Here is an 11,931-nt window from a genome sequence, read left to right as displayed (position 1 = left end):
CCCCCCCCCCCCATTTTTTTCTTAACTCTGCAAGTATATAACTATCAGGTTAGCTGCTCCCAGCCCATCCTCCTGAGTTTCCTGTTTGCGTGATAAGTAGTAGTAGTTTTGCATATGATTTGCATCTGAGGTGAATGCGAAGTGTGCAGAAAGCCTATTAGAGGTGCTGCACACATGAGCTGGTTGTCATTTCAGATGCAGCCTTTGTGGTATGCGCTGACCCTCTTACTAGCCACAGATTTCAGAGGCAGAGGGGTGGAGGAGGGGGAGTGGAATTTTCCACAGGTTGAGTGCTGGAGATGCTATCAGCTTGCCTCAGTGTAGTGTGACAAACAGAACATGGCTGCCCTCATTGTATCACAGCAATAAATAATCATAAACTGTTGAAGCTGTTGGCAGCTGTGTAAACTATCTAAACTTTAGTTAAGATATATAGACAAGTTTCTTGTTATAGTTACTTTCCATCTCGGATCCTCTTCAAAGTGATTGGTTGGACAGCACCTTCCCGAACAGGGGTGTAACTAGACTTAATAAGGACCTCCTTCATAAGTGATAGCATGGGGCACTATTGGTCCCCTAACTCCATGCAGGTTACATGATCGAGAGTCAGCAAATAGCAGCAGAGAGACATGCTCCTGCACATGGTTTTTGTGAGGTTTTTGCTACTTGGCTGCACTTGCAGTTGGGGAGAGGGAGGAGGGGCCCCCAAAGCCTCTTGGACCCCCTGCCATGGCAGGGGCCGCAGGGGTTATTGATACGCCCATGTTCTTGAACTGCTAGGTTTCAGATAGGTTATAGTAAACTACGCCCATACTATTCGGCAACAATCACAACACTTCATGCAGTAGAGGGTGCTGTGATTGGAGAACCGTCCCATATAGAGTGTCCTGCTGGGTCCCCTAAACTAGACTAGCACTGATCCGCTGCATCCAAAGAGATCAGCATGACTGCCAGGCAACTGGCAATTATTGTCTAAAGGGAAATGTGGCAGCCACCATATCTCTCTCAGTTCAGGTGTCCTTTAAAGTGAACCTCCAGACTAAAAATCTGCTCAGCAGCACTGAAAAGGACAGTTTCACAGCATCAGAACATTGTTTTTCTTACCCAAGCCTAATTTTTAGCTGCACAGAAGAAAACTGCCCGGGCATTTTTCCCCTGATGTTGTGCAAAGCATGATGGGATTTCTAATGATGTTGTTCTCTTTTTGCTGTTTTGGTGCATTTTAGTTATTTTTTAATTTTGAATTTGAGATTTGAAGCCTAGCGCACACAGCTGGGAAGGGTGATCAGGACACAGGATGGGTGGAACTGTGTCTCATGCTCCCTGTCACCTCCTTTCAACCAAAAAGATGGCTGCCCCCATGAAAAAGATGGCTTCCCCCATGAAATCACAAACCTTTGCCTGTTTTTAAAACAGAGTGGGTAAGAGATTATCTATTTTAACTACCATTACTAATGTAACTCAATGACAGTATGTTTGTTTAGGCTGAAGTTCCCCTTTAAAGTGATCCTAAAGTCAAAAAAAAAAAAAAAAAAGACTTTTACTCACCTGGGGCTTCCAATAGCCCCCTGCAGCTGTCCGGTGCCCTCGCCGTGTCCCTTCGATCCTCCTGTCCCCGCCGGCAGCTACTTTCGGTTTCGTCGCCAGGAGCCGACAGGCTGGGAACGCGAGTGATTCTTCGCGTTCCCAGCCACAATATCGCCCTCTATGCTGCTATAGCATATAGCATGAAGCATATAGCAGCATAGAGGGCGATATTGTGGCTGGGAACGCGAAGAATCACTCGCATTCCCAGCCTGTCGGCTCCTGACGGCAAAACTGGAAGTGGCTGCCGGCGGGGACAGGAGGATCGGAGGGACACGGCGAGGGCACCGGACAGCTGCAGGGGGCTATTGGAAGCCCCAGGTGAGTAAAAGTCATTTTTTTTTTTTTTTTTACTTTAGGATCAGAGGCAGCCTGACCACATTTCTATGGTGGACCTCAGTTTAGCATTACAGACCACAGCTGTAGTTAGACTTGCTCTGCTGTCTGTGATCAGGAGGAGGTGATGTAATTGGTGAGCTCCAGCTGGGATTAGTTATTACACAGGAGACAATGTACTCAGCCCTTCCTGGTGACAATGATGATCAGGCTGCAGCTTGTTGTCATCTCCCATAACTTCCTGGTGTGATAGAGGAAGCACAATAAGGAGGATCCGATGTGACTTGTCCTCAACATGTCCATCTACCCACCTCGCTCTGTGGCTGGTAAGTGACCCACCAACCGGGCCTAATATCCTGAGGTGATCAGCACCTGTGTCTTGCTGCTCGGGGACTGGGATCTACCTCTGACCAGTGACAAAACCTGCATAGACTATGACAAGCTATCAGTCAGTAGAGATGAGCTTAGCAATTGACTGTAGGTGGGGTTTTTTGTTTGCTTTTGTTTTTTGAAAGGAAACCTAACACCAGAGGCATGTGTTGGCAGCAATATTTGTTCCTTTTAATCACTTTAGGACCACAAAGTTAAACCCCCCTAAAGACCAGGGTTTCCTGGGATGTAGGGTTTTTTATGCAGCTTTTAGCAATAAATGTGTAAGGTTTTATGCCCACTATGGGGGCGCAGTACCCCTCAAGCATCAAGTGTTTCTGGTGGAGGCCCTATACACCATCCCTGGAGTGATCACTGTGTGTTTTAATTTATGCAGTATTGCGCTATGTAAAGTTTGTTTTACAGGGAAATTGTGAGAAAGCGCGGAGGAGCCGCCGCCATGAGCCAGCGGCGGGCGGCTCCTTCCGCACACAGGAACTTCTCGCACGGAGAGGCAGCCGCCTCCTCGCATCATGAGGCGGCTGCCTCCGTGCATCAGGCCGCAGAACGCGGCGAAACCGCCGCGCTGAATGCGGCAGATAGCCAGCAGATCCCCGCTGCGGGGACACCGCAGAACGGGGCTGCTGTTGCTGGGACTCATAGTCCCACAGGATTCAGAGTGACGCGCGCGCGCGCACTCAAACATAATTTATTACTCTCAGGGGAGAGTCAGCTGACCAGGCAGGTCAGCTGACCATAGCTTCACTCCTCATTGGTCCAGCACTTAGGGAGGTGCTGGAGAGGGGATATGTGTATATATACTGCTAGCTGTTCATTTGTTCCTTGTCTGGCGTTGCGTTCACATACGTGGGAGCACCCAGATCCGTTAGTCAGATCCGTTAGTGTGCCGGGACCAGCTGGAGCTGTAATCCTACACTAAGATAGATTTGTTGATAGCTTAAGTACTAGTTTGATTGTGATTATTTGTTATGACTTCTTGCCTGCCTTGACTACTCTTCTGAACTTTGATCTTGTACCTCGTTATTTCTGATACACCGTTGCCGAACCCCGGCTCGCTCCTAGACTCTGTTTCTGCCTCCTGATTCTGTACCCCGATATACCTGATACCCCGTTGCCGAACCCTGCCTGTACTTTGACTCCGTCTCTGCCTCTCGATCTTGTACTTTATCTGTCTGTGTGTGTACGACCTGGCTTGTCCGACCTCGAGAACCGACCTCATCATTGGAGGAGGTTCTTCGTTCTGTTAGTAACCCTTCCGCCTGAGGGTGACTTTCAGAAGATACTTCCTGCTAGCAGTCTGACTCCTCCCGTCTTGGAGAGCTCAGGGTTGCGGAAGTAATCTGTACAGTACGTCTTACTGTACTGAGGCCTAGTCCTCTAAGTGTTACTGTTACACCAAAACACTACACTCTACTCCGGTGAACAGAGGTTAGCTGGTATATTGGATTATCGGTGATACTGCAGATCACACATAATCTGGTATACGTCTGTATTTCCCGTGACGCTGCAGGTCACCGGTAATCAGACCTCTCTGTGCTTCACCGAGCGTTACAGAACGCCAGACCAAAGATACCGATGGAACGCACTGATCCTCTGACTGTGCTTGCCACTTCGGTGGATAGCATTCATCAAGCACTAGGCCAGCACAAAGCCTTAATTGATGCCTTATCAGGCTCTGTGAGAACCCTCCAGACATCAGTCGATTCAGTGCGATCCCCTCCTAGTGACGACATCCGTATGCCTGTCCCTGAGAAATTTTCCGGCCACAAGTCGGACTTCCGGAATTTCAGGAGTAGAGTATTGTCGTATTTTGAATTGAGACCCCGATCTTCGGGGACTGAGGCCCAACGGGTCATCTTTATTAAAACCTTATTGACTGGGGACTCCCAGTCCTGGGCATATAACCTGCCTGCTACCGATACCGCTCTGACTTCGGTAGACGAGTTCTTTAAGGCCATGGCCATAATCTACGACGACCCTGACCTTGCTGTGACCTCAGAGCGGAAACTCGAGCTTTTGCGGCAAGGCAGAGGGTCGGTCGAGGATTATGCGGCGGAGTTCCGTAGGTGGTCAATCACCTCTAGATTTGATAACTTCGCTCTGATGGATTATTTTCTGTCTGGGTTGACGGAGGAGGTCTCTGACTTAATGTTGACAGTACCAGAGCCCAAGACAGTTGATGAGGCCATATCATCGGCCATTCGTGTAGATCGCAGGCTACGCCATCAGAAGCAGGCTAGGGGAAGTCACCGTGTCAGGGTGACTTCGTATACGGCACCGGTTGCTGCAGCCTCTGAACCAGCACCTCCGCCTGTCTCACCCTTTCTGGCCTTGCCTCCACCAGAGCCGATGCAAATTGGTCGTTCAAAATTGACCCAGGTGGAGCGAAGGCGGAGGATGACGGAACAACTGTGCCTATACTGTGCAGAGGCAGGGCATAGGGTGCGAAACTGCCCCAATAGGGCGGGAAACGGGTCTGCCTAGGAGTAGTGGGGGGTGACACCCTAGGCACACAGACTTCACCCCTTAAGGAAAAAAAATTACTTCTCCCATGTACGGTCACATGGGAAGATAAATCTGTTGCCACTGAAGCCTTCATTGATTCCGGCTCAGCGGCTAACTTTATGAATTTTGAGTTTGCTCAGGAGTTGGGGTTACCACTCACTCCCGTGAGACCCCCCATCCAGGTCACGGCAGTTGACGACTCCCCTTTGCAGCGGAACTGTCCCCTGTCACAGACTCCGTTTGTGGGACTCACCATAGGGGTTTTACACGGGGAGCAGTTACAGTTTTATGTGTTGCAAATGTCCACCTCCACTATTATCCTAGGCATGCCTTGGTTGCAGGTACATTCCCCACAGATAGACTGGGCCACAGGACAGTTGACGGCATGGTCACCTCACTGTTTCCAGCAGTGTTTGGGGAGACTAACGTTGGGTCTAACCAAGGTACAGGTGGAAGGTGTACCAAAGCAATATGCAGATTATGCCGATGTATTTTGTCCCAAGGCCGCGGATAAGTTGCCCCCGCATCGTTCCTTCGACTGTCCCATTGATCTTCGTTCCGGTTGTGTGCCTCCTCGAGGTCATTTATATAACTTGTCTGGCCCCGAGAAACTTGCCATGCAGGAATACATTCGTGAGAACTTGGCAAAGGGCTTCATTAGGCCGTCCCGGTCGCCCGCTGGGGCAGGTTTCTTTTTTGTCAAAAAGAAAGATGGGGGGTTACGGCCTTGCATCGATTATCGAGGTCTCAATAAAATCACTGTGAAGAATCGCTACCCGTTACCACTTATTGACGATTTGTTCACACAGGTCACTGAGGCTAGCATATTTTCTAAACTGGATTTACGGGGGGCATACAACCTGGTGCGTATAAGGAAAGGCGATGAATGGAAGACGGCCTTCAATACCCCCGATGGGCACTACGAGTATAGGGTGATGCCCTTCGGGTTGTGTAATGCCCCGGCCGTCTTCCAGGAACTCATCAATGAGGTGTTTCGGGAGGTATTGGGAAAGATTCGTTCTAGTCTATCTTGACGACATTCTCATTTTTTCTAACAACCTCTCGGAACACAGAACCCATGTCAGGATGGTGTTAGACAAACTGAGGCAAAATTTGTTATACGCCAAGCTCGAAAAATGTATTTTCGAGGTCACGTCGGTTGCGTTTTTGGGGTACATAATCTCCACCTCAGGTTTGTCTATGGACCCTGCCAAGGTTTCCGCGGTCCTGGAGTGGCCACAGCCGGTGGGGTTAAAATCATTGCAACGGTTCTTGGGGTTTGCGAACTATTATAGAAGGTTTATAAAGGGGTATTCCACAGTGGTCGCTCCTCTCACTAGCCTTACTAGAAAAGGGGCAGACACCACTCATTGGCCTCCCGAGGCAGTACAGGCTTTTTCTAAGTTAAAGGGGTTGTTCTGTTCAGCTCCCATACTCAGACACGTTGACACCTCCGTTCCATTTATTGTTGAGGTGGACGCCTCAGAGATCGGGGTGGGGGCTGTGCTGTCCCAGCGTTCTGGTCTCCAGGGTAGACTACACCCGTGTGCCTATTTTTCCCGAAGGTTCTCTCCGGCAGAGAGAAACTATGACATAGGCAACAGGGAACTCTTAGCCATCAAGTTGGCCTTCGAAGAGTGGCGTCACTGGCTAGAAGGAGCGGAGCACACTATCACAGTTTATACCGACCACAAGAACCTAGAATACATCGAGGGGGCTAAAAGATTGAGCCCAAGGCAGGCTCGATGGTCACTATTCTTCTCGAGATTTACATTTTTGATCACTTATACGCCAGGGAGCAAGAATACCAAGGCAGACGCTCTTTCTAGGTGTTTTGAGCCAGAGACAGCACAGCCCCCTGTTCCTGAGACCATTGTCCCACGAAATGTGGTCTTAACCGCCACCGAGACTTGGGAGGACTGGGAAGAGACTTTGAGTCCTTTTCAGCAGGATATCCCAGAGGGGAAACCAGACGGGGTGTTATTTGTTCCGTTACCCTTCCGTCTCCAGATCTTGGAGATGGTTCACTCCCATAAGAATGCGGGACATCCAGGAGCATCTAGGACGCAGGATCTTGTGGCCAGATGTGCTTGGTGGCCTTCGCTAGCCGCTGACTGTAAAGAATTTGTCAGGGAATGTGCGGTGTGCGCAAGAAACAAGCCCTCCCGGCTGGCATCTGTAGGTATCTTGCAGCCTTTACCCACCCCGAGCGAACCATGGACCCATTTGTCCATGGATTTCGTGGGGGAGCTTCCCAGATCTGAAGGCATGTCAGTTATTTGGGTGGTGGTCGACCGTTTTAGCAAGATGGCCCACTTCGTGCCTTTGAAAGGACTCCCCTCGGCCCAGGAACTGGCCGATTTATTTATCATCCATATCTTCAGGCTACATGGCATTCCAGAGGACATAGTATCTGATCGGGGAGTTCAGTTTATTTCGAAATTTTGGAGGGCATTTTGTCACTTGATGGGCATGAAATTGTCATTTTCCTCAGGGTATCACCCACAGACAAATGGCCAGACGGAGAGGGTCAACCAGTCGCTGGAGCAATTTTTGAGATGCTACGTTGCTGAGGCACAGAATGATTGGGTGAAATATTTACCTTATGCAGAATTTGCCCACAATAACTTAAAGAGTTCGTCCTCAGGTTTCTGCCCATTTCAGATTGTGACCGGTAAACTGCCTAAATTCTCCCCACTGCCAGTTGCGGCCACTCCGTTCCCAGCCTTGGAGATGTGGTTGAGATCATTTAAGGACATGTGGTGGATCATCAAAAATAACCTTGTAAAGGCATTCCAGAGTCAGAAAAGTCAGGCTGACAAGAGACGCTCGTTGGAATGGAAATTCCAACCAGGAGATTTGGTTTGGGTGTCAACCCGTCACCTGACCCTGAAACAACCCTCGGACAAACTTGGTCCCAGGTTCGTGGGTCCGTTTCCAGTTACTAGGAAGATTAACAATGTCACATACTCCGTTGATCTTCCCACCAGTATGCGTGGAGTGAGGTCTTTCCACGTATCGCTTCTCAAACCTGCAGTCCAGGTGGGTCCCGCCCCCCCTCCTCCTGTCTTAGTCAATGCCCAACCCGAGTATGAAGTGGAAAAGATTATAGATTCACGTACGGTACAGAACTCGGTGCAGTATCTCGTACACTGGAAGGGGTACGGTATTGAGGAGAGACAATGGGTACCGGGGAATCGCATGCATGCGGACGAGTTAGTGAAAGAATTTCATACTGTACATCCAGAAAAACCTGGAAGGAGCTGTCCGGAGTCCACTCCTCGGGGGGGGGGGGGGGTACTGTGAGAAAGCGCGGAGGAGCCGCCGCCATGAGCCAGCGGCGGGCGGCTCCTTCCGCACACAGGAACTTCTCGCACGGAGAGGCAGCCGCCTCCTCGCATCATGAGGCGGCTGCCTCCGTGCATCAGGCCGCAGAACGCGGCGAAACCGCCGCGCTGAATGCGGCAGATAGCCAGCAGATCCCCGCTGCGGGGACACCGCAGAACGGGGCTGCTGTTGCTGGGACTCATAGTCCCACAGGATTCAGAGTGACGCGCGCGCGCGCACTCAAACATAATTTATTACTCTCAGGGGAGAGTCAGCTGACCAGGCAGGTCAGCTGACCATAGCTTCACTCCTCATTGGTCCAGCACTTAGGGAGGTGCTGGAGAGGGGATATGTGTATATATACTGCTAGCTGTTCATTTGTTCCTTGTCTGGCGTTGCGTTCACATACGTGGGAGCACCCAGATCCGTTAGTCAGATCCGTTAGTGTGCCGGGACCAGCTGGAGCTGTAATCCTACACTAAGATAGATTTGTTGATAGCTTAAGTACTAGTTTGATTGTGATTATTTGTTATGACTTCTTGCCTGCCTTGACTACTCTTCTGAACTTTGATCTTGTACCTCGTTATTTCTGATACACCGTTGCCGAACCCCGGCTCGCTCCTAGACTCTGTTTCTGCCTCCTGATTCTGTACCCCGATATACTTGATACCCCGTTGCCGAACCCTGCCTGTACTTTGACTCCGTCTCTGCCTCTCGATCTTGTACTTTATCTGTCTGTGTGTGTACGACCTGGCTTGTCCGACCTCGAGAACCGACCTCATCATTGGAGGAGGTTCTTCGTTCTGTTAGTAACCCTTCCGCCTGAGGGTGACTTTCAGAAGATACTTCCTGCTAGCAGTCTGACTCCTCCCGTCTTGGAGAGCTCAGGGTTGCGGAAGTAATCTGTACAGTACGTCTTACTGTACTGAGGCCTAGTCCTCTAAGTGTTACTGTTACACCAAAACACTACACTCTACTCCGGTGAACAGAGGTTAGCTGGTATATTGGATTATCGGTGATACTGCAGATCACACATAATCTGGTATACGTCTGTATTTCCCGTGACGCTGCAGGTCACCGGTAATCAGACCTCTCTGTGCTTCACCGAGCGTTACAGAAATCCCATACCTTCTATCTGCGGACAAGCAGGCCATGTGGATTGTGATTGCGGCTTTTATGTGGACTGGATTTTAAAAACTGGAGTATATATGTGTTTTTTTGGAGCCCGCGTATCCCCTATCTGATTGGTGAAATTTTTATTTTTAAAGTTTTCCTTTAAAGTTATTAGTAAACTGTGCTGTGGAGCGCAAGCCTTTGACCTTTTTGTTTTTTTTTCAACAGGTTTATGGCCATTATGAACCAACCCCATAGCTTTGAGGGAACCTAATGTTTTAAAATAATTGTTTCAATTTTCCCAAACAATCTATCACACCACATCAATTTTCCTAACCCTGCAGGTTCAGCTTTGCTTTTATGTTTGTGTTTTTACTGAATCTAAAGTGGCAGAAAACAATACATGACTTCTACCCTAATAACTGATGTCTTCTAGCAAGGCAGCTGAGGGGTTAATGCTTCTTGCTGAGAAGAGATTACAGTGTTACCTGCAGCTGCAGCCTTCATGGGAGTATTTATAGCCCTTCCCAGCCTCCCACTAATCCCCCTCCCTCCACTCAGCCAGCCAGCCAGCCAGCCAGCCAGCCAGCCATTACATTACACAGCAGTGTCTGCCTGTGTCACAGGATTGGGTGACACACAACCTCCCAGCCTGCTGACAGCCAATAGGAGGAGGCGGGAGGTGTCACAGTGTAACTTTCACTTTCGCTTCACTCTTCCTGTGTACACTGGAAAACCACAGGATACAGGAACCCTACATCCCAGGATACAGGGTGAGTCTATACATCGTACTGTGACATCAGCATGGGATATAGAGACATAACATCTAGTATACAGGGTGACACTACATCGTACTGTGACATCAGCATGGGATATAGCGATATAACATCCAGGGATATAGGGTGACACTACACTGCTCTATGACACCAGCATGGGATATAGAGATGTAACATCTAGTATACAGGGTGACACTACACTGCACTATGACACCAGCATGGGATATAGAGATATAACATCTAGTATACAGGGTGACACTACACTGCACTATGTCACCAGCATGGGATATAGAGATATAACAACATCCGGGATACAGGGTGACACTGCACTGCACTGTGTCATCAGCATGGGATATAGAGATATAACATCCGGGATACAGGGTGACACTGCACTGCACTGTGTCATCAGCATGGGATATAGAGATATAACATCCGGGATACAGGGTGACACTGCACTGCACTGTGTCATCAGCATGGGATATAGAGATATAACATCCGGGATACAGGGTGACACTACACTGCACTGTGACATCAGCATGGGATATAGAGATATAACATCTAGGGATACAGGGTGACACTGCACTGCACTGTGACATCAGCATGGGATATAGAGATATAACATCCGGGATACAGGGATATAGAGATATAACATCTAGGGATACAGGGTGACACTGCACTGCACTGTGACATCAGCATGGGATATAGAGATATAACATCCGGGGATACAGGGTGACACTACACTGCACTGTGACATCAGCATGGGATATAGAGATATAACATCTAGGGATACAGGGTGACACTGCACTGCACTGTGACATCAGCATGGGATATAGAGATATAACATCCGGGATACAGGGATATAGAGATATAACATCTAGGGATACAGGGTGACACTGCACTGCACTGTGACATCAGCATGGGATATAGAGATATAACTGTGACAATCCAGCCCCGCAATCCCGTCGAGATCTGCTCCCGTTAGCGTACGCAGGAAGTACGGGCGCAGACGGACAACGAGACCGGTTGCTGGATCGTCAGAGGTAAGAAGAAAGAAAAGGTGACAGAGCGTGCCAATCCCGTCTAATCTGCTCCCGTTAGCATACGCAGGAAGTACGGTGAACAGACTGACAAAGATGGGTCGTGCAGCTGCCGACAATATGTAATGGGACAAACATCCACCAATCCCGTATTACTAGGCCACTGTTGTCATGCAGGTCTCATGCACTAGAGACTGCTGGAGGCAAATTCACTGTGTGCGTAGTAAACGGTTAAGATCGGTTGGAGGTGCCCATACATGTACAATTCTGATTGTATATACAATCTGTAAACTAAAAATATCGATTTCGCGCTGGAAATCTGGTAAATACACTGCCACCACTCTTCCAGTTCAGGGAGGAAAGAGACTCCCGCAGTCACAATACGGTAGCCAGCCCAATCACGTTCAACACGCTCCAGTCACCGTTCGGGGAATAGTCACTTCCGACGGCTTAAAGAATGTGAGCAATGTGATGTTAAAGAAAGGTTACTGGGTCCCTATATGCTGCAATCTCGAATTGGGTTTACAATCGAGAAACGAAAGTTATCAATTTCGCACAGGAAATCTAGTACTAGCTAATCCTAGAAGGAAGAAACGGTTATTTACAACCTAGCTAGCAAATCAACAATTTATAAGCAAATCATAAAACAATGCGGTAGTATGACTGACTCTGCAGAGGGCAGATTCGTTATAGCAGCAATCAGATGACCAGAAAAGGCACAAGACTGAACGATAAAATCGTTAGTTTATTTCTAAACTACATACACACAGCTTATTTTACAACAGATTGATTTTACAGAGGGAAGAGAGGAAAAGAAACAGAATGTCTGATTATATATAGTTCAAATACCGTTATTGGTAGTC

General features: G+C 48.8%; 1 protein-coding gene across 4 annotated transcripts in view; it reads left to right on the top strand.

Moving 5' to 3' along the window:
• Window positions 1-2,168: 2,168 nt before the first annotated feature.
• The window catches only part of LOC137524293 (RING finger protein 112-like), a 77,086-nt gene continuing 67,323 nt past the window's right edge, over window positions 2,169-11,931 (top strand). The window contains exon 1 of one of the 4 annotated variants that reach the window (XM_068243999.1): window positions 2,169-2,246. The gene's annotated coding sequence lies outside the window, so the exon portion shown is untranslated. Of the gene's footprint in view, window positions 2,247-9,941; window positions 10,029-11,931 lie in introns of those variants that run through there. The other 3 variants (XM_068243998.1, XM_068243994.1, XM_068244000.1) reach the window with 3 other exon arrangements.

Source organism: Hyperolius riggenbachi, chromosome 7 (genome assembly GCF_040937935.1).
Source record: "Hyperolius riggenbachi isolate aHypRig1 chromosome 7, aHypRig1.pri, whole genome shotgun sequence".
NCBI lineage: Eukaryota > Metazoa > Chordata > Amphibia > Anura > Hyperoliidae > Hyperolius > Hyperolius riggenbachi.
Note: the sequence above shows the minus strand (reverse complement) of the source record. Positions and strands in the feature narration are given on the sequence as shown.